Here is a 24,327-nt window from a genome sequence, read left to right as displayed (position 1 = left end):
GTTTTAGTATGTTTTTTTTAACTGGAATTCTCCAAGGAAGCTTTTTTTTTTTTTTCTTTTTATGCTGTATTTTTTTTGCTATTAATACATTGGTCTGCTCTGGTTGGGTTTCAGCGTGCCTTCCTTGCTTCTTTTTTTAATTAAACTTTTCATTTTAAGATGACTGTAGATTCACGTGCAGCTGTAAGAAAAGACATAATGAGATCACGTGTACTCGTTACTCAGTTTACTCCAAAAGTAATGTCTGGTGAAACTACAGTGGAACACGATAACCAGGATAGCGGAGTATGATAACCAGGGTATTGACACTGATCCAGGCAAGATACAGAGATTTCCATCAACACAAGGATTCTTCATCTTGCTGCTTTAGAGCTATACCACCCACTTATTTCCTGTCCCCACCCTGCCTTAGAGCCCGGAAATCACAAATTTTTTTCTCTGATTCTGTTATTTCAGGAATGCTGTGTATACGGAATCATGGGATCGGGGTTTTTTTATTCAGCATAATTCTCTGGAGATTTATTCAGGTAGGTACCAATTGTTTATAATTATTGCTAACTAATAATCATGGTACAGATACACCACAGTTTAATCATTACCCGATGAAGGACATCGAGGTTGTGTCCAGTTTGGAACTATTCAAATAATTCTACAATGCACATTTCTGTACAATTTTCTGTGTAATGGAAGTTTTCACTTTCCTGGGATATCTGTCCAGCAGTGTAATTACAGATAGGTCATATGGTAGCTGCAGTTTAATTTTGTAAGAAAATGCCGAATTATTTTTCATGGCAGCTATACCATTGCACATTCTCACCAGCACTGTATGAGTGGTACAGTTTCTCCACATTCTCTCCAACATTTGATGTTGTCACTATTTTTTTATTTTAGCTACTTTGATAATTATACAGCAATATCTCATTGTGGTATAATTTGCATTTTCCTAGTGGCTAATGATGTTGAACATCTTTTCATGTGTTCATTTGCCATCTGTATATTCTCCTCGTCAGTTTTGCCCGTTTTCTGATAGAATTTTTTTGATGTTGAGTTTTGAGACTCTCTTAAATATTCTAATCTTTGGACCTTTATCAGATGATTTGCAAATATTCCTTCCCAGTGTATAGTTTGTCTTTTTATCCTTTTGATTGGGTATTTTACAGACTAAAAGGTTTTGTTTTTTGTAGAGCCTAGCGAATTAAGTTTTGCTTATATGGATAGTGATTTTGCTGTCAAGTAAAAAAAATGTACTTATTCATAGATCTTGAAGATTTTCTGCTGCATTTTTCCTAAAATTTTATAATTTTACATATAATTCTATGACCTATTTTCAGTTATTTTTTATATAAAGTATGAGATATAAGCTCATTTTATTAATTTAATATAATTTAATTTTTTTGCCAGTTGGACTTTTTAAAAATTTCAGAATAGTTAACATACAGTGTTATAATAGTTTCAAGTTACAACAATTCTATACTTTACTCAGTGCTCATCATGATAAGTGTGTGTACTCTTTAATTTCCATTGTCTATTTCACCCATCCCTCTACTCCCTCAAACCATCAGTTTGTTCTATATAGTTAAGAGCCTGTTCCTTGGTTTGTCTTTTGCTTTTTTTTCCCTTTGTTCATTTGTTTTGTTTCTTAAATTCCATATAAGTGAAATCGTATGGTATTTGTCTATCTGATTTCACTTAGCATGATACCCTTTAGATTCACCCATTTTGTTGCAAGTGGCAATATTACATTCTTTTTTATGGCTGAGTGCATATATATGTACACACACACACACACACACACACACGTACCACATTTACTTTATCCATTCACCTGTCAGTGGATACTTGGTCTACTTGCATAATTTGGCTATTGTAAATAATGCTACAAAAACATAGAGGTGCATATATCTTTTTGAGTTAGTGTTTTCATTTTCACTGAATGCTAAATACCCAATAGTGGAATTACTGAATCATATGGTATTTCTATTTTCTATTTTTTTTGAGGAATCTCCATACTATTTTCCGCAATGCCTATACCAGTGCCTTCCCACCAACAGTACATAAGCATTTCTTTCTCTCCACACCCACCTGTTTGTTGTTTCTGGTGTTGTTGATTTTAGCCATTCTGATTGGTATGAAGTGACAACTCACTGTGGTTTTGATTTGCATTTCCCTGATGATGAGTGATGTTTAACATCTTTTCATGTGTCTGTTGGCCATCTGTATGTCTTCTTTGGAGAAATGCCTGTTCATGTCTTCTGCCCATTTTTTATTGGATTATTTATCTCTTGGTGTTGAGTTGCATAAGTTCTCTATATAGTTTGGATATTAACCCTTTATTGGATATTGATTTGCAAATACCTTCTCTCATTCAGTACTTTGTCTTTTAGCTTTGTTAATTGTTTCCTTGGCTGTGCAAAAGCTTTTTATTTTGATGTAGTCCCAATAGTTTATTTTTTCTTTTGTTTCCCTTGCCTCAAAGAGACATATCTAGAAAAACATTGCTATGGCCAACATCAGAGAAGTTACTGTCTGTACTTTTTGTTTTGTTTTGTTTTGTTTTAGGTTTCACATTTTGGTCCTTAATCCACTTGAGTTTATTTTTGTATATGGTGTAAGAAAAGTGGTTCAGTTTCATTCTTTTGCATATAGCTGTCCAGCTTTCCTATCTCTATTTATTGAAGAGACTATCTTTTTCCCATTACATACTCTTAACTCCTTTGTCTAAGATTAACTGACCATATTAAGTGTTGCTTGAGTTCTGGACTCTATTCTGTTTCATTGATCTATGTGTCTATTTTTATGCCACTACCATACTGTTTTGATTATTATAGCTTTGTAGTATGAAGGCTCATCTTTTTACAATCATCGTCTAATTTCCCCAGAACCATTTGTTGAAAGGTTCCCTTGTATCTACTGAATGCTTTGTACCTTTGTCAAAAATCAGCTGAGACCTCCAGTTTCATTTGAAGAGCTCAGAAGTCACTGCTCCATACTAACAAAGCTGAACAAACTCAAAATATTTAACTCTTCTTAGATCCATCATATAAGTGAGGTTGTAGGACAAACTGATACCCCCCGAATTGGAAACAGATATGTGGGTAGATACAGAGAGTTACACTTTCCAGAACAGAAACTCTTGAGCAGAAACTTCTGCAGGAACTAATGTCAGTGTAGGAACACCTGAGCTGTAATTGGCAAATTGCTGGAAGCTCAGTGTAGACAACTCTGAAAGTTAAAAACTCCAGGTTGACCCAGTCATGGAAGTTGGGGGGCAGGATAGAAACACATTTGTGAGTTTTACCTCCAAGAGCTCTGCTAGGTTCTCACAGAAAATATTGGAGAAGAATCCCCCAAAGCTTCCAGAAAGGGAAGGGGAAAGGGAACCACTTTGAAATATACCACAGCATTCCCTTCTCTTTAACAAAACCTGACCTCAGGAGAAATTATTTTACCAGATAATACTAGGGTTTTATCTGAGTCTTCCTGACCAGGAAAAAACCCATCCTAGCTCTCTGTGGCTTTCTACATGAAGTAAAGAAAATACCAAATCCAGCCCCAGTTAGCCGTCCTATACAAGAAATGAAAAAAAAAAAAAATGGAAAGCACCTGTGAAATTCACAGGCTCCAGGGGCACAGGCTCACCAAGAGACTGATACCTAATTATAGGACTATAGAATACTTCTCCTAATGCCTTACCACTAAATTACTAAAGGCTTATTCACTGCATTTCCTTCCAGTGCATCATATCCACCTTCCAATAAAAAATTACAAGTCTATACAAATGTCAAAAAACACCATGTAAAAATACTGAACAAGAATCAGAACAAGAAGTGGCAGAAATGGAAAAACCGTTGGAATTATCAGACTCGGAAATTTAAAAAAAACTATAATTAGTATGTTAAGGATTTTAATGGAAAGTGTAGAAAACATGCAAGAACATATGGATCACATAAACAGAATTAGGAATTCTAAGAAAGAATCAAAAAGAAATGCTGTAGATAAAAAAGCACTGTAACAGAAATGAAAAACACCTTTGATAGGCTCATTATCAGTCTGGACATGGTTAAGAAAAAAATCTGAGCTTGAAGATATGACAATAGGAAATTGTAGATTGTGGTGGAGAACCCAGCTTCCCTTTCCCCCCATAAAGATCAATGATTGAACAGAGCATTCTATGCATGAACAAAAACAGTTCTGGGAAACCTCTGGAGTCCACTTAAGAAGTTTTAGCATTACCATGGAACAAAAAAAAAAAAAAAAAAACAGAAAAATTGCAGAATTCATTAATACTACAATATGGTGATGTAACTACTTAATTCTAGTGTAAAGGTTAAAGGACAAAAATTTTAAAAATAGCTATAGCTTCAACAATTTGTTAATGAATACACAATATAAAAACAATATAAATATAAAAGAGGGAATAAAAGGACAAAGTTTTTATGCATCATTAAAGTTAAATTGTTATCAGTATATATATATATATAAACTCACAGTATATATACTATATGTATATATACTGATGCCATATATATATGATATTTTATGTAAACCTTACAAGGCAAAGAACAAATTTTTAAAATCTACACAATTTTACACAAAGCAGAAATCTTCAACAGATACACAAAAGGTAAAGAGACAGGAATCAAAGCACATCACTAATAATCAGTTTACAAAGGAAGGCAGCAATGGGGCACGAGGGTTAAACATCTGACTCTCTTGATCTCAGCTTAGGTCTTGCTTTCAAGGTCATGAGTTTAAGCCCTGTGTTGGACTCCACGTTGGGCACTGAGCCTACTTAAAAAACAAAACAAAACAAAACAAAACAAAAAAACAAAGGAACGCAGCAAGAAAGAAAGAAAAGAAAAAGATAACTACAAAACAGAAAACAATAAAATGGCATTAGTAAATCCTTACCTATCAATAATAATGCTAAATGTTAATGGAATGAATCCTCCAATCAAAACGCATTAAGTGGCTGAATAGATTAAAAAAAAAAAAAAAAAGACCCAACTATATGCTGCCTAGAAGAGACTCACTTTAGCTTTCAAAACACACATAGGGGTGTGCCGTCTGGGGCTCCCGGACGAGAGACTCGGCTGCTGGGCGACGCTGGATCCTCTGCGCTCATGGCTCTCCCAAGCAAGGCAGTTATTGTTCCCGGGAACGGAGGCGGGGATGTGGCCACCCACGGCTGGTACGGCTGGGTGAAGAAGGGGCTGGAGCAGGATTTTATTTTTTCATGAGAGACACAGGCAGAGGGAGAAGCAGGCTCCCCATGGGGAGCCCAATGCAGGACTCGATCCCCAGACCAAGGATCATGCCCTGAACCAAAGGCAGATGATCAACCACTGATCAACCCAGGCATCCCTTGAATGGTGTTTCTACAGAGCTAGGCACAGACTACATCTGGTTCTTAGTTGGTTAATGAGCTGAGTTTTATTTTACTGATCCCCATTTAGCTCTAAATAACCCTTCTGATGGTTGCCAACTTGGGAGTATCTCCAAACTGGTGTTTGAACTCAGGCCTCAGGAGTAGCTGGCATTGAATTTCCTTCCCTTAGCCCCATGCTTTTGGCCTGGACACAGAAATCATTAAGTGGAGCTACAGAATGAAAATACAACTGAAATCCTAAAAAGCTAACTTCTGTGCAAGAATACATCCAATAACCTAGAATTGAAAGTACTATTAGAACTGAGAACAATTATAATGGCTTTCTGATTAGACCAATTACATGATGATTTTGAAGAGAGTAAGGAAATAAATCTAAGATAAGATAAAAGAGGAGTGGTACCCTGTTGACAATAAAGGGTGAATGAAGGGCAATGGATCATGGGGCAATTCTAGCAAATAATGCAGTTGAACCACAGAATGAAACTTGGAAGACTTTGACAAAGAAGGATCAATGAAAACATTCTCTTGAGGATATTTATGCGCTGAAAACATTTTTGACAATAGTCATCATTTGCATTTGAGGGAGGTACAACGGCATAATCCTCTGAAAGAATATTTCTGACATAAAAAGGAATGATAGTGTATGGAAAGGGGTGTTCCACTCTTTCCGCCACTCGTGCCTCTAAGTGCTATTCCTGCCTTACTGCTTTTGATTCTCAATGAAACCACTGAGAAAAGAAAATAAATGGCAATAATGAACCAGATATAAAGTTTCTCAATGAAGACCTTAATAGCTTTAAAATGGGCATTTTAAACTCTAGTCATTATTGTAGTGTTTGGCAAATACGGATTTGGTTGGCTGCTTTTTCCGTGAATCACCAAAAGTCTTGAAAGCTTCAGATGGTGGCCTTCTGGAAGTTCAGAGTATTTTATTTATTGAAGAATGGATTTCACTATTAACCTTACCTGCTTCAAATTCTGTTGGCTACCTTACCAATATAAATTTAGTCTTCATAGATAAAAAAATATTTTTTCATAGCAAAAAAAAAAAAAAAAAAAAAAAAAAAAAAAAAAAAAAAAAAAAACAAAACACACATAGGCTTAAAGTGAAGAGATGAGAAAAAAAAAAACTCTATGCAAGTAGAAAGCAAAAGAGAGCAGAAGTAGCCATGTCTGTATCAAACAAAATGAATTTGAAGCCAATAATGGTTAACAGGAGACAAAGATGGCCATTATATAAGTGGGTCAATTCATTAAGAATATACAATAATCAGAAATATATATGCACTGAACATTGGAGAATCTCAATATATAAGCACACACTATCCAATTTGACGGGAGAAATAGACAATACCATACGAGTAAGGGGTATCAGTACCCCACTTCCAACAGATAGATAGATCCAGACAGAAAACCAGCAAGGCGACGTTTGATTCGAACCATACTTTAGACCGAATGTAACTAACAGGCACATACACTCCATCCAACAGAATACACATTCTTTTCAAGCACACTCAGGGCGTTCTCAAGGTTGTTGATACCGGGGGAGGTTGTGCATGTGTGGAGACAGGGGGTATATGGGAACTCTGTACTTTCCACTCAGCTTTTCTGTGAATGTAAAACTGCTCTAGGAAGTAGTTTACTAATTTAAAAAGTAATTAAAGCCTGAAAGATCATTTGGGTATATTTCTGTGGGTCTATTTCTTATTGATGAGGTCCATTGATCTATGTGTCTATCGTCTGCCAATACCATAGATCTTGATTACGGTAGTAGCTATATAATACGTCTGGAAATCAGATAGAATAATTTCTTCTTTTTTTTATCAAAATTGTTTTAGCTTTTCTAGTTGTACAAGTTCCTTCTGGCCTCTTTGGTTTCTGATGGTAAATCCTATCATTTGAATATTTTTTTTTCCTACGTGGTTAAGGTGCCATTTCTCTCTTGCTGCTTTTGAGATTTTTCCTTTTAGTCTTTAAAAGTTTCACTAGCATGTGTATTGGTGTGAATGCCTTTGGGTTTATCCCATGAGGGGTTTGTATACCTTTTTGAATCTGTAGGTCTATATCTTTTTCCAAATTTACAAAATCTGCAGCCATTGTTTTTTTGAGAAGTTTTTAGCCTCACTCTTCTCCTCTTCTTCTGGAACTCTGATGACATGAATATAAGATATTTTGTGATAGCCCTATAGGCCCCTTAGGTTCTGTTCATTTTTAAATTTCAGTTTACTTTCTCTCTGTTCACATTGGGTCACTTGTATTGCATTATCTTTCAGTTAATCATTCTTTCTCCTGTTCCTTCCGTTTTGTCTTGAGTCCATATTGAGTTTTTAAATTTGCTATATTTTTTCATTTTAAAATTTTCATCTGGTTTTTCTTTTTTCGTTTTTTTGAAAAACCTCTCTGTTTCTTTGCTGTGTCTTTATTTCTTCATTATTTCATGTGTGTTTATAATTGCTCATTTAAGCATTTTTATGATGATTGCATTTAAATCTTTGCCAAATAATTCAAAATCTCTTGTCACCTCTGTGTTAGCATCTATTTATTGTCTTTTCATTCAGTTTGATGTCTCTGTTTCTTTTTTTTTTTTTTTTAATATTTATCTATTAAAATACAAAGCTTGTACTGGAAACCAAAAAAAAAAAAAAAAAAAAACATGAAAAACAAGTGATGTATGGAAGTGTTGAATCATTGTGTTGTATACCTGAAACTAATTCAACACTGTATGTTAACCAATTGGAGATGTCTCTGTTTCTTAACAGAGTAAGTGGTTTTCATTGAGTCTTTGGCATTTTAGTTATTATATCATGAGAGTCTGCATTTTATTTAAATAAATATTCCTTATTTGTTTAATAAATAAATATTCTCTTTTAGCTGACTTCCTCTAGTGCTGCTCCAGCAGGAGAATAGGAATGTCACCTCATTATAGCCAGGTTTCTATAGGAATACAGGTTTCCTACCCACCTTTTTTTGACACCCAAGATGAGTAGTACTCCTTATTACTGCTGGGTGTGAGTAATAGTTCTGGCTTTCCATAGTCCTCCACTTTCCTGACTGGGAAGGGCTGAGTTCTCCTTAACTGCCTCCAGCTGTCTCCACTGACACAGAGTGGGTGGTGGGAAGAGGATCATAATTGCTGGATGAAAGTCATAGCATTCTCCTGTCTTGGCTCTGACACTTCTCCATTGAGGAACTGAAGAGTGGTCTGAATTCTCCTTACCTCAAGTGGATGTCAAATTCTAGGCCATATGGTCTTTACTGATACCGGTGTTGGAAGAAAGGAGCTTGCCCCTACCCCACAGGGATCAAAGTCTGAGCTCCCAACATGGCTATTGCTGGCCTAGGTAAGGGGAAGCCATCATTTATTCTGTCTTCTTTACGAGTCTTATGTTTATTTTTTATATGTTGTCTAGGGCTTTAACTATTGTTAATAGGAAGAATAGGGGAAAATATGGCTACTTCCATGAAGCTGAAGCCCTCCTGCCCCATGCTGCTTTAGTATCTTCCCAAAATCTATAGTTAAGCATGACTTCCCACAATTATAAATTAAAGCCCATTTCAAAAGGAGTGCATCTCCCACTCAGCATCTTACATAATACCTAAATCTTTAAACATTGAGTTCAACTTTTTTATTTTCTGTCATGTAAACCATGTATTATTAGCTATTCTCGAAAAGTAAATAGGTGCCAGGTAAGGTAAGATCCTCCTATCTGAGGATTATCTTATTGACCAGTTAATTTGCTCTTTAGGAGCCTTCCATGGGAAGAACTCTGGGGCCATTGGGACAAATGCAAGGACATTGGTCATCTGAAGGTGATGTGTAGAGATTGGAAGGGGATGGAGAGGGTGCTATTTGTTATTAATCTCAATGGAATCTTCATGCTACTACATTTTCTTAGACCACTCATTTTTTTACTTTCTTGATGACTATTTTAGATCTCTCTCTATAAATCTATAGCAGATCCCTCCCATCTTCAACTGATAACAATATATCTAATTTCACTGAGAAATTACAAGAGAATGTCCATATGTTTCCATAGTACATCTACCTCTCTACCTATTGAATGAATAAATGATTGATATATGAAGAAGGAGACACTAAAAGAAACGCAGAAACAACAAACCAGACTTATTATAGGATATACTTGGAGTTTCCAAGCTTTTCAGCCCTGGTAAATAGTTTTGAACTGAGTGATCTATGTGGGGAACAGGCCTAGCTAACAAGTCATTTTTTTCAAAATTTCATTTATTTACTTATTTGAGAGAGAGGGAGAGAAAGAGCATGAACAGAGGGGAGGGGCAGAGGATATAGGAGACGCAGACTCCTCACTGAGCAGGGATCCCAACATGGGGATTTGATCTCATGACCTGAGTAAGGCAGATACTTAACCAACTGAGCCACCCAGGCACCTCAAATCATTTTTTTTTTTAATTCAGAAATGAGAGTGCTCAGGGAATCCAAATGAATATTCTAACTTGAGTTTGAAAATACAATTAATGCAACTTAACAATGTAGAGATAAATATTATATACTTTCCAGTTTTTTAACTCTCTACCTTTGCAGGTAGACTTGGAATAATCCTATTTCACTTTGATGTAAAAGGAAGATTACCTAGAAAACTACTTTATTAAGAAATGCTTTATGTAGTACCTTTTTTAGTTAGTGAACACCTTCACCCCTTACAAAACATGTTCAAGAGAGGTCACACAGTTCCAAAAGGAAACTGGCCACAAGAAAACTTGAGAAAGTTTTTTAAAAATGTAAGTTAAAAAAATTAGTAGAACTAAAATAAAAAATTGGAGATCATTCAATTGAGGAATCATAATAACCTTAATTTTTGCAGGCCTGCATTTGCCTAGAAATTTTCAGAAAAAGAAAACAAGCATGATTTATTGACCCACTTTCCTTAGTTTACCGTTTAAAAATCCAGAGCTTCCTCAAATCTCCAGCAATTCTTCTCTTCTGTTTTAAACCACTGTGCCAACATAATAATTCACTTTTCCAAGGATGATTCCATCTTAAAATTACTATTTCAACTTTCAGACCTCAATACTCCACGCAAATGTTTATTTATTTTATTCCTAAAAATCCTGCCTTCTTTTCAAGGGAAAAGTCCATTTGAAACATTTTTTTTTTCTTTAACCAGGCACACGTCTTGTTCTTTCTTTCTTTATTTATTTTAGGTTACAATGAATACTAGATCTTATTATTTATAAGGATAATTTTAAAATCTGTCATGTTTGTTCTTTGATTTTATAGCTTTGAAATGGGGTATTTTTAATTAAAAGGGAGAGATCTGATGTCCAGTTCTAAGGGAGCCTTACTGTTATGTCTTTAGTAATTACACACTACAGACAACAGAGAGACTGAGATGTGCTGGGCAGTGCACCGTCACCCACCGGGAAACAAATGCTTGTCGTTGGGTGCCTTTTAAGTCTCACCATTGCATCCCTTTGGCAGCATTTGAAGAGGTTGACCACCTTTTCTCCCTTGACATTCTCTACCTACTACCCCTTTGACATTTCATTTTCTTGGTCTTTTTCTTATCTCTCAGCTTTGTATGGTCTTCCTCTTATCTACATGCTCTTCCCTCCCCCCCCCCGCCAATCCTTTTATGTTTATCCAAGTGGAATCTATCCTTGCCCTCTCCATGTCTCTCTTTGTTTTAATAAGTTAAAGAAAAAAATTTTTTTGAAGAGTTAATACATTCTCATGGTTCAAAGATCAAAACAATATTACAAGTTTATGCTGACAATGTTCCTTTCCCCACTCTATTTTCCCCATTTTTCCTTGCCGCTAAAAATGACTACCTTTATTAGTTTTGTGTGTTTCTAGTGTTTCTCTTTTTCTACATGCAAGTAAATAAAATACATATTCTGTTTTTCCAAATGTTTTTACACAAAAGGTGGCAAGCTTTATACACCATTCTGCACCATATGTTTGTTTCTTAACTATATATCCTGGTGATCTTTGCATGCTATACAGCTTTTCAGTAGCTACTTAACATTTCATTTTGTTGATATACCCTGGTTCATGTAACCATTCCCCTACTGATGAACACTTAGCTTGTTTCCAATCTATTGTTATTACAAATATCTCTATAATAGCATGTGTTATTTTAGACCCGTAGGGGTGCGCCTAAAATATAAGTTCTTAGAAGTGGAATGGCTGGGACAATGGCTCTCTTTGTACTTCCTTCTATAAGCCCTACGTAATTACTCTTAAAGCTACAGGCTTCAACTTACCTGTGTTAAGTGGATCCATCCCTTATTTATATCTTGTACTCTAGAATCTGCCCAAGATTCTCTCTCAAATTATCAGCCACATTCTAGACATTGCAACTTCAGTGTTCCATCAGCACTCCAAATTTGTCAATTATGGAATTTTATTCATCTTTTTCCTTTTCCATTTTCAAACCTGGTGCTGCTTCTCTCATTCTTTTACCTATGAATGATTTTTTTTTTAATTAAAAAAAGAACAAACAACCTTTCTTTTATTCCTTTTTCTTCCTTGCACTTCCTTAAACATGGACTTTGATTGTTTGGTTAAACTCCCCATCTTCTCTCTAAATCTTTCTTCATTTTTTTGTCTGCTACAGCATGAAACATGGGAGATGGGTCACTTCATAACTCTTCATACCCCACCTTTTTCTTTCTATCTCAGACCTGAGCAAGCCAGTAGTGGAATAAATTAAGCTGCTGCTCCAAAAAGCAGTATAAGCTAAACTGTGATGACTTCACATTTTATAAATTAGATGTCTCTCTGTTTACCAGGAGTTTAAAAATGAATATCCATAAAAAACAAATTTCTCACCCATACACGTTACTCAATTAAATGACCAGAACTAAAGTAAACTTTATGCCTTTTCAGTTCATTTTGGCTGTTGTGTCATCTGTTAACTTGAAAACTTACTTAATTAACTTTTGGTCATACATTTAGTGGTCAACACATTTCACTGCTATAAAATGCTATGAAATAAATAATTGGTATGGAATTAACCAGGATGATTCAAACTCTAGAGTTCCTGGGTATATTTAGTTTTCATTTGGCACGTTAAACTTTCAAGAAAACTATTAGTTCTGGCCACAGTATTGCATTTTGTCTATTTTATTCTATTTTACTTATTTAGTTCCAAATAACCAAGCTTGACTTTTTAAAAAAGAAATCTATTAACTTCTGACAAAATTAACTTAGTTTTTTAGGTAGGCAGAGCCTTTCTCTAATATCACAGGATATCAAAGGCTTAGTGGAGAAAGCTATCACCAGAATGATCCTGCCTAATTTTTTTAAAATTTATTATTGACGTGTAGTTGACAGACAGCATTGTATTCATTTCCAATATGCAAGATAGTGATAGTTCTACACATTATTCAGTGTTTGCCACGGTGAGTGTAGTCTCTCTCTGTCACCATACAAATCATTAAAGTATTACTGATTATATTCCCGATACTGTACTTTTCATCTCTGTGGCTTACCTATTTTATAACTGGAAGTTTGTACCTCTTAAAGTCCTTTATCTGTTTCACTCATTTTCCCACCCACCTCCCCTCTAGCGACCACCAGGCTGTGCTCTGTATTTAAGAATCTGTTCAGTTTTTTGTTTTTTGTTTTTTGTTTTTTTTAGATTCCGCATATAAGTGAAAATCATATGATATTTGTCTCTGTCTTATTTCACTTAGCATAATACCTTCTAAGTCCATCCATGTTGTCGTAAATGGCAAGATCTCATTCTTTTTTTGATGGCTGAGTCATATTCCACTATATGCCACATCTTCTTTATCTATTCATTTATTGATGGATGCTTGGGCTGCTTCCATATCTTGGCTATTGTAAATAATGCTGCAATAAACATAGCTGCATAATCTTTTTGAATCAGTGTTTTTGTTTTCTTGGGTAAATACCCAGTAATGAAATTACTGGGTCAAATGGAATTTCTATTTGTAATTTTTTGAAGAAGCTCCATACTGTTTTCCACAGTGGCTGCGCCAATTTATATTCCCATTAACACTACACAAGTGTTCCCTTTTCTCCACATCCTCGCCCACTCAAAAAAAAAAAAAAAAAAAACAAGAAATTGTTTTTTTGAATCTTTGTAGACTTTCTGACTGTTGTGAAGTGATATCCCATTGTTTTTTATTAAGTTTTTAATTTTAATTCCAGTATAGTTAACATAACAGTGTTATATTCACTGTGGTTTTGATTTTCATTTCCCTGATGACTAGTGGTGTTGAGCATCTTGTCATGTGTCTGTCGGCCATCTGTATGTCTTCTTTAGGAAATTGTCTATTCAGGGCCTCTGCCCATTTTTAAATCAGATTAGATTTTTTGGTGTTGAGTTGTATAGATTCTTTATACATTTTATATTATTAAGCTTTTACTGGATATACCATTTTCAAATATCTTCTCCCATTCAGTAGGTTTCCTGAGGAAATATCTAGAAAAATGTTTCTATAGCTGATGTCAGAGAAATTACTACCTCCATTTTCTAGGAGTTTATGGTTTTAAGTCTCACATTTAGGTCTTAAATCTATTTTGAGTATATTTTATTGTGTATAGTATAAGATAGTGGTATAGTTTTATTCTTTTGCATGTAGCTGTCCAGTTTTCCTGACACATTTATTTAAAAAATTATCTTTTCCCCATTGTATAGTCTTGACTCTCCTTTGTCATAGATTAATTGACCGTATAATCGTGGGTTATTTTTGGGCTCTCTATCCTGTTACATTGATCTGTGTCTACCATTTGAGCCAGCATCATACTGTTTTAATTACTATAGCTTTGTGATCTTGCCCAATTTTATCTGCTTGGGACATTACCCCCACATTTATCATTTCATAAAAATCTCATCTGCCACAATTCTGTCATCATTTGCTTTTTGCAGAGTTAATTTAAAAAGCAAGAAATGTCTAGAGGTAAAACTAAAATATAAATATATAGAGTAGGTTATTCCTGACCAAATCTTGCTGATTACTGATTTCTAGAAGAGAACATAAAAATAAAATAATTATTTTAATATTATTTTAAATCAGTTCTTGTGATGGCCAGTTACAATGAAGAAACAGCACAAGCACAATTTTCAAAATGACGGTGCTATGGCAAAGACGTCATAATATGCTTGAGTTACTACTGTAAGCAATAGATTTAGAGTATTATGAAAATATATGCTTTCTTAAGTGCTATGAATTACATGGAATAATTCTGAACATCTTCTTTACTGAACTAATGAATCAAATGGAGCTTACTACATTCTCTACAATCAGCATGTGGAAAATGTATGTAGAAATAGAGATTTCAAATACACACTGCATCATTCTCAGTGATAATGATGTGTTAGGCAGTGTTCAGTTTAAGGAGAAAGAACCTCAATTTGGCAGTTCAAGAACATTTCTAATTTGGTAGGGGGCCTAAGAATATGGCTTGGAAGAATTTAGAGTCTATGCTGGCTGGACATCGAACTAAAATTGAAATTGTAATCTGTCGATGGTGTGTAAAATTAAGCTACGATGTACAAATTCCAGAAGACTTGATCTTTTGAACAACATTCTACTTTTTTGTGTGTCTTCTTTCTTTCCCCTCTTTCTTAAATCCTGGATGACATAAAGCAGAATATTTTCTAATAGGAATTAATTCTTTTTTGCTTCCATTGGAAGAGCTGCAAAAAAAAAAAAAAAAAAGCATATAATTGAAAAGTATGTGCTAATTGTAGTGTAGTCCCAATGGTTTATTTTTGTTTTTGTTTCCCTGGCCTGAGGAGATGTATCTAGAAAAATGTTTCTACAGCTAGTGTCAAAGAAATCGCTGCCTATGTTTTCTTCTAGGAGTATTGTGGCTTCAGGTTTCACATTCAGGTCTTTCATCCATGTTGAGTTTATTTTTGTATATGGTATAAGAAAGTGGTCGAGCTTCATGGAGCTGTTCAGTTTTCCCAGTACCATTTAACTATCTTTTCCCCACTGTATGTTCTTGACTCCTTTGTCACTGATGAATTGACCAAAGAAGCGTGGCTTTACTTCTGGGCTTTCTATCCTATTGCATGATCTGTGTGTCTAGCTTTGTGCCAATAACGTACTGTTTCAGTTACTACAGCTTTGTACTATACCTTGAAGTCTGGGATTGTGAGACCCCCAACTTTGTTCTTCTTTCTCAAGATTGCTTTCACTAGGGATCTTTTGTGGTTCCATACAAAGTTTAGGATTATTTGTTCTAGTTCTTTGAAAAATGCTATTGGTATTTTAATAGGGATTGCATAAACCTGTAGGTTGCTCTCGTTAGTAGGGACGATTTGACAATATTGGTTCTTCCAGCCTGTGAGCATTGAATATCTTTCCACTGTTTTTGTCACTTTCAGTTTCTTTAATAAGTACTTTATAGTTTTCAGGGTACAGGTCTTTCACCTCCTTGGTTAAGGTTATTCCTAAGTATTTTATTATTTTTGTTACAAATATAGGTAGACCGTTTTCTTAACTTCCTTTTCAGGTACTTCATTACTACACTTAAATTAACAAAAGAAAAAATATGTACTAATTGTAGAAGATTTGGAAAATAATGGAAAAATGGAAATAACATAGTATAATCTGTAATAACATCTGTAAGTGTACTACCTAGATAGAACAAATATGAACATTTACACATACCTGAAAAAAACCACATAGACAAAAACATGCACTCATGCACACAACAGATTTTACAAAATTCAAATCAAACCATATATAATTTTCTCAAATTTATATACAACATATAGTTTTTCCCATAATATGATAAGAACTCATCATTTTCTAATATTCGTATATAGTATATCTGTTTGGTGGAAGTACTATATATACATTGATGTGCTATTGTGGATCTCTTAGCAACTCAACATTCAAAGATTGATATCAAGCTGGTGAGATTATTTCACACATCTATGCAATGCAACAAACATTGCAAACCAGGGCCTGAATTATTGTTTTGTTGCTTTGTAAGCCTTAACAAAGCAATAGACAAAATATGAATAATTTAAAATAAAGGCTTACTTTAAAAATTTGTCATGTCTGTAGTGTTTATATCATGAATAGTGTTAAACATTGAGAAAATAATTCTTCAGCTATTCAAGAAATCAATTATCCTATGTAGCAAAGAAGTTATTGTTTTGAAAAATAAGTGACATTTAGACTTTTGTCCTTTTTTCATTTTTTTTACTTTTGTCTTACTTATTAATATTAAATGTAAATGTTGACCAGTATTCATGTGAGAACTTCATTAAGAGAGCCGGTTTACAAGCACACTACTGGCCACTTCCCACACTCCATATCATCATCATCACTGGATATTAATAATTCTAAAAATCATTTACTATTCAGCAAATTAAATTAGTATGTCATTGCTGAGCAATTTTTCATGTATTTATTAGATATTTGAATTTTTTTATGTGTGCAATTATTTGCTTCTATTGTTGGCTCATATTTCTATCAAAGTTATAATGTTTATTTTATTAATTGGTAAGAGTTTTTTTAAATACTGAAGATAGTAACTCTTCCTTTATATTTGATGAAAATAAGTTTCTACCAGCTTACTTTTTTGTTACTTAATATTTAGGTATTTTTGATATAGTGTTTCTGCCTTTTTGAACCTGTGGAAACCACTCCCCTACTCCACAAGTAGTTAAGTACTCTCCTAGCTTTTCTTCTTACGTTATGTGGCAATCAATATCAGGTTTAATTTTTCAGTATACATAGAATTTATTTTAATATATGTATTTTTGCCAATATCCATTTTTTCCAATGCCATTTATTGAATGAGCAAATCTTCACTTATTATTCTGTGATGTTTCCCTTTTCATTAGCCAAATTCTTATTTTATTTTATTTTATTTATTTATTTGTTTTTTCAAATTCTTATTTTAACTAGGATAAGTTTTATAGCTATTTATTTGATTCTATTGATTATCTGCTAATTTTGGCACTATGAAAACATTACCTTAAAATCTTCTAGGGCAAGTGTCAGATTTCTCTCTTCCAGAACATTCTTAGTGGTTCCTTCTTGATTCTTTTTCTAATTGTGACATAAAATATTTTTATTAGTTTGTAAAACTACATATCCATTGAGACTCAAATAAATTATTCCTTAAATATATTAGATTGGCATCTTTGCAATATTCAGATTATTCAGCTAGGATGATGATGAACAAATCTCTTTTCATCTGTCAGATTTTCCCCCTCCTACAACAACTACCACCACAATTATTTATTGATTGTTCATTATATGGCAGCCACTAAGAGCAGCAGTGAAAAAGCAGTACCCTGCTCTTAGCAGTCTTTTATTCTGCTGGGGGTAGAGATTATGTTTTTTATAATCATATAATAGATAGTGTAAAGAAAAGCAAAATAAGTGTCTAAAAGGTGATTGTGGGGAAAATAATTTTATTCAAGAATTATTTCTGATACACACATATATACATATATATACACACACATACATGTAAACATATTTGTCTCTGTGGAAAAAAATTTTTTGAAAAAAATTCTTACCATCTCTTCCACTTGGTTGTTGGTATTATGGAGAGGGAAGGGATCTTCCTATGTGTATCTTTTATCTTGCCATTTTCTTACATAATAAATTTTCATTTGCTTTTATTGGTTTTTCTATATCATAAAGATGCCATCTACGAATAACAAAAACAGAGTTTTGTGTTCTCCCATTGATTACACCTCTAATTCCTGTTTTTAATCCTTTTGCATTGCCTATAATGTTCAGAAAGCATATGTAATAATAGCAGCAGGGATCAAGAATTTTTTTTCTAATTAAATTTTTTGATGATCTTTCTCGGTACTCACAATGATTATATTTGCTGTCAGTTTCAGATAGATATTCTTATTTGTGTTAAAGCTATAGGTACTCCCTTCTGCTTTAATACCAGTTGCCTTCCTAAGAAACATTATGATTTTGTAAATTCAGTTATTAAAACAATTATTTCAATAGAAAGTAGTTATTGGTTAAACAATTTTCAAATTTACATTTATGTTTTCTACCTTGAATGATTATTAATAATAGATATATAACTTATAAAACATTAGCATCAACAAGAAAACCCTATTTGGGTTACATTTGTCTTTTGTTCTGGTGAAATCGTTTTCCTGTTGTTTCTTACACATCTCCTCACCTTTATCATCTTTACTCACCACTGCTTCAAGAACAAAGTCTATAGCCATTAAAAATTAGCTATTGGGAGAACAGATCTTATCTTCCTCTTCCTCTCTGCCTCCCTCTTTTCTTTTTTCCCTTTCTCCCTGCTTTCCTTCCCCCCAGTCTCCTCTCTCCTTGTCTTACTTAATTCCTCACACAGTACTGTTTTTCTCTGATTGCTGGTTTAATTCCTGATCATGTGATAGTAATGTCTTGAGAGTTTGAATAAATATCATTTGTAAAGTTTGTCTGATTTAAAAATCTTTCTCAGAGTTCATCCATAATGGTTTCACATCTTTTCTCTTTTTCTTTTTTTTTTTTTTTTTTTACATCTTTTCTATGCAATTGGCCTTTCTCTTCTACTTCTTATTTAGCTTAGTTTCCCATAAAATCTTCTGGGTGGTAGTGCAGTGTGGTGTCTAAGAGAAGGGACTCTGGTGCCAGATTTCTTTTCTGGTCCCCGGATCTGCCACATCCAGCTATTTCACCTCAGGTGAATTACTTAACATCTCAATGTCTGAGTTTCCTTATGTGTGAACTACCCCACTCATCATATACTTTTATCTGAGAATTGAATGGTTTAATAGATTTAAAGTCTTAGCACATGGTCTGGCACTAGATAAGCACTCAAAATATGTTAGCTATTATTCTCTATTTCTAAGATCCCCACATTTATTGGAGATCATTATGAATAGTGCTTTCATACTTAAGAGAACTGTTATTTGGAAACATCCTTTTTATCATATGTGTAATTTTTATCCTCATTTTTACAATAAATTTCTCCAAAGTTAAATATTGTATGTTACATATTTTGATTTTGTGTGTCTCCCCCAGTCTAAAATGAGTAACCTCCTCATCTTATTAATAACTTAGAAATTTACAGTATAGAAATTAGGTAATTTGTTGATTTCTGCAATGTATTATTTTGCCTTTTTTCTGGCTTTCACTAGCTTATCATTGAGTCAGAAGATATGAATTTATAGTTTTACTATTTTAATGCAATGGTCATTGTTATTTTTGAAGTTATGTTCAATTAAAATACTGATTCTAAATCCACGTTAGTTATTTAGAGTGTTTTATGTCTTGGGAGGGGAGGGAGGAGATTTCATTGGGCAATCACAGTGGTTAACTTTCGGTTATTTCTAATTGGTTGTCTTGAGGTCCAAGACTGTATACCTCATTATTTAAGTGTTTCGGCAATTCTTGAGATTTTCTGTCTGAGTTACTATGCTTTTAAAGTATTTTGTATATGCAACAAAGAAAATATATTCTTTGGTGTTTGCAATACACATCAATATGATGAAATAGGTGATTTATTAATTATATAATCCAAATCACCTATTTCATTGTACTTTCTGTATGTGCTTACTTGAATCATCAAAGGCTGACAGAGATATATTAATCTCTCCCACAAATATTGAGTTTCTGTCATTTTATCTTTGAATTTCTAATAAGTTTGTGCTCTACATTTCTAAGTTACGCTATTAGGCCTTACAGAGCCATTACTGTTATATATTCATTTTGGATTATATTCAGTGGTGTACTAGTAAATGTTTAACAACCAAGTCTCTGTGGGAAGGGAGGGGAGAGGAGGTCTGATCTGAAACATTTGCCAAATTCTAAGTTACCATAGCTAATTTCAAGTTCTGTAAGTGACATCACTGAATGTGAAGTTGAGAAGAGTAGCATATAACTGATTCTTCTGAATTGACCTTCAATTCAACACTGAATATATTTTCTTAACACAAAATAATCATCATTCTCCTGATTTTTTCTATAATTTTATATTTCTGTTATGAATACTACCACTTAAAATTTCTAGTTTGGCGCGCCTGGGTGGCTCAGTTGGTTAAGCATCTGTCTTTGGCTTAGGTCATGATCCCAGGGTCCTGGGATCCAGCCCTGCCCTGCATCTGACTCCTTGCTCAGTGGGGAGTCTGCTTCTTCCTCTCCAACAGCCTCTCCCCCTGTTTATGCTCTCTCTCTCTCTCTCTCTCACAAATAAATACATAAAATCTTTAAAAATTTTTAAAAATAAAATTTCTAGTTTGTTTGGTATATCTTCACCCAGTAATGTTTTTCTACTTTCTAATTACTGGGACATCTTTTAGAAGTAGGTAGTATATATCACAGTATTTTACTGGTGTCAGAGATGTTTTGAGTTTTATCCATTTACATTTATTATGATAATTAGGATGTTTGATGTTCTTCCTGTAGTTTTTAATATTTTTTAATTTAATAAATATTTTTCCTTTTCTTTATTTTATACAAATGAGATGTCTTATTTATTTTACTGTGAAATTATGTTTTATTTGCGTTTTATCTTTTCTAATAATATTCAGTTTTACCTTGATGTTTGTTCAATTGAATGTTAATTTTTAAATAACACTGAACTATATTTTCTTATTCTTTTTTTTTAAAGACTTTATTTATTTATTTATTCATGAAAGCACAGAGAGAGGCAGAGACACAGGCAGAAGGAGAAGCAGACTCTATGCAGGGAGCCCAATGTGGGACTCGATCCCAGGACTCCAGGATCACGCCCTGAACCAAAAGCAGATGCTCAACTGCTGAGCCACCCAGGCATACCTGAACTATATTTTCTATGTAGCAAAATCAAAAATAAGACCATCTCACTATTTATTTCCAAACTATTTAATCAATATTTTAATTACATCTATTATAAAGAGCATGCAGTTGGATTTTTACACACAATTTAAGTATTACATCTTGCCCCAGATTAATTAATTACTTCATTCCACATTTATTATGATTGCTGCTTTTGTCTATTTATTTTGTTGGTTGCCTTTATAATTTATATTGTTTCTTTTTTATTTTTTATCTTATTTATTCTAATAATTTGTGAGTTCTTTCTTCTATTTTTATTCTAATAGTTGTTTTTTGCTAAATGTATGAGCAGTTATATTCTCTATTCAATTAAAAGTTAATCAATATCAACTTCTGATTTCCTGACTTAAGAAATTAAGTCTAAACTTAAATTTCCCCTAATAAACAAAACAACTAGACAAAACATATGAAGTCACTGTTTCCAGACACTGACTAATGAGCAGAGTAGGACTGTGATCAGAAGAAGATAAACAAATGAGTTTGGCCCCAATATTGTCCCAGCTTTCTGCCTGAAGCCAATTCCCAGTTGGGTACAGGGGAGGAGATCCCTACCAGCACCCAGAGGTCTCGTTGACTTGAGGAGACAGATTGGTATTCAGGAAGATGAGGTTAGCTAAAATGTGGGAAGAAAAGAACTAGAAAGAAGGGAACCATGCAACAAAAAAGAGGGAGATTCCCAGCATGGCTTGGGGTCTCTTTAAGTCCTTGGCTGCAAACTAATCTACGCATGCATACTATGAGGCCAGGCAAAAGATGACTGAGAAACATACACCTGATACATAATCCAGCAGTTACACTCTAACCTTAGATAGGAATCGCCTCAAATATCCATCAATAGAGGAATGGATGAACAAATCGTGGTCTGTCTGTGCAATAGAGTACAATTCAGAAATAATTAAGAACACATTACTGATGGATGCAATAACAGGGGTGGATTTTAAAAACATATACTTAGCAAAAGAAGCCAGATAAAAGAGTACATGCTATATGATTCCTGATCCCATTTATAAGGAACTGTAGAAAAGACACCTAATTTCTAATGACCGGAAGTCAGCCAATGGTTGATCGCACTAGAGATTGACTGGGAAAGGGCAAAAGGAACATATTTTAGTGAAAGAAATATTTATCTTAATGGTGTGGTAGTTACGCAGGTATTCATATTTCTCAATTCTCGGAAAAATTTACACTTAAAATGGACACACTTTATTGTATTCATCAATTGACTAAGACAAAATTAGACTCCCTCTTTAAGCTTTTGGCAAATTTCATTGAACATTCTATCCTTTCCTCCTCAACGGAGACAATACTGTTTGTAAAGCCTCTCCCCTGCTTTAACTCTCTTCTTCACCCACATCTGTGAAAATTACCTAGAAATCCTCTCCTAGAAAGTCATGAAACTGATTTCATGTTGTGCCTTTGTTTATTTAAAACTAGCAGCCATTTAACAACTCCGACGTCAAATACTATTTAGAGTTAACTATAACTTGTATTGATTTATCTGGCTGTGATTGTTCTTTGAAGTCCAAATCCATATTATTATTTCACTTTTAAGTTCTATTAGTTCAACTCTTCAGTTACCACAATCATTATTTTTTAGTTTAGTAATTCTGTTTTTAATTTCTAAGCACTTGTGTTGTTTTGCCTTTCTTGTTCATATCAGTATATAGTTGCTTTCTGTTTGTGATAAATCACTGAATCTTTCTGGGGATACAAATTTAACTAATTTAAAATTGTCTTCTATTTCCTACATTACATCTGTTTTCTTAGGATATTTTCTCTCTCATGATTCAGACTCTTAATTCTAGTGTTTCTTGTTTTTTTAATTTATTTTATTTTTATTTTTCCCAAAGTACAGTTGTTCTTGCTTGTCTATTTTGTTGATGTTTATAAATAAGTATCCAAAGTGCTAAAGTGATCACTACTGGCAATAGCAGTGACTTCCTCAACAAAACTAAATATTTACTCTCGCAGACTCGTGAATACAAAATTTCATTAAAAGCTCCCAAGACATGATATATATGCGAGGAAAGATGCATCAGGATGCTTGCCTTGTGGTTTTAGACCTTCCTTGTTGAGGCAGCAGAAGCAGGCTACCACATGGGATACTCTCTTTGTTTTGAGATGCAGTCTTGATGTTAGCTTAGATTAAAGCCTAGATTCCTCAGGAAAGGGATATATGCTGTTGTTTAAAATGGAAAATCAGCATATTCACTAAAACAAATATTGTAGAAGCGTATTTTCCAAAGATACTAAAACAGGTGTACAAGGATGTATGTTTAGGAATGTTTCTTACACGATTATTTTAATAATGACTATATTGGAATATATGTATTCCATATCTTTTTTATCCATTCACCTATGGGTGGATACTTGCATTGTTTCCATATCTTGACTATTGTAAATAATGCTGCAATAAACATAGGGTGTATATATCTTCCCATTAGTGTTTTCATTTGCTTTGGGTTAATCTAAGTACTGGAGTTACTGGATCATATGGTATTTCTATTTTTAATTTTTTGAGAAACTCATACTGTTTTCCACAGTGGCTGCATCAATTTACATTCCCATCAGCAGTGCACTAGGGTTCTTTTTCCTCCCCTTCCTTGCCAACACTTGTTATTTCTTGTCTTTTTGATTCTAGACATTCTGAAAAGTGTGAGGTGATACCTCATTGTGGTTTTGATTTGCATTTCCCGGATGATTAATGATACGGAGCATCTTATCATTTGTCTGTTTGGCATCTGTACGTCTTCTTTGAAAAAATGTCTCTTAAAATCTTCTGCCCATTTTTAATCAGATTTTTATGTATATTTCTTGGTGTTGAGTTGTATGTATAAGCGCTTTATATTTTTTTGGATATTAGCTCCTTATTGAATATATCACTTGCAAATATCTTCTCCCACTCAGTAGGTTGCTTTTTCGTTTCATTGATGGTTTCCTTCACTGTGCAAAAGCTTTTTATTTTGGTGTAATCTCAATAGTTTAAAGGAATAATGTCCATTATAAAGTTTCAGGTAAAAAAAAACAACTTGCAAAGCAGTATCTTAAAACAGAATTTTGTAAAAATAATATACAAAATAACTATCTACTTTATGTGTAAAACATACTACATTCAGATAATGATATAATTATACATGTTTTACATATACATG

General features: G+C 33.8%; 1 long non-coding RNA gene across 4 annotated transcripts in view; it reads left to right on the top strand.

The window, feature by feature from the left end:
- Positions 1 to 24,327, top strand: part of LOC121490447 — a 142,457-nt gene that overhangs the window by 33,522 nt on the left and 84,608 nt on the right. For all 4 annotated transcript variants that reach the window (XR_005987677.1, XR_005987678.1, XR_005987679.1 and 1 more), the window contains exon 6: positions 457 to 527. This is a non-coding gene — a long non-coding RNA (uncharacterized LOC121490447). The remainder of the gene's footprint in view (positions 1 to 456; positions 528 to 24,327) is intronic.

Source organism: Vulpes lagopus, chromosome 5, assembly GCF_018345385.1.
Source record: "Vulpes lagopus strain Blue_001 chromosome 5, ASM1834538v1, whole genome shotgun sequence".
NCBI classification, from domain to species: domain Eukaryota; kingdom Metazoa; phylum Chordata; class Mammalia; order Carnivora; family Canidae; genus Vulpes; species Vulpes lagopus.
Note: the sequence above shows the minus strand (reverse complement) of the source record. Positions and strands in the feature narration are given on the sequence as shown.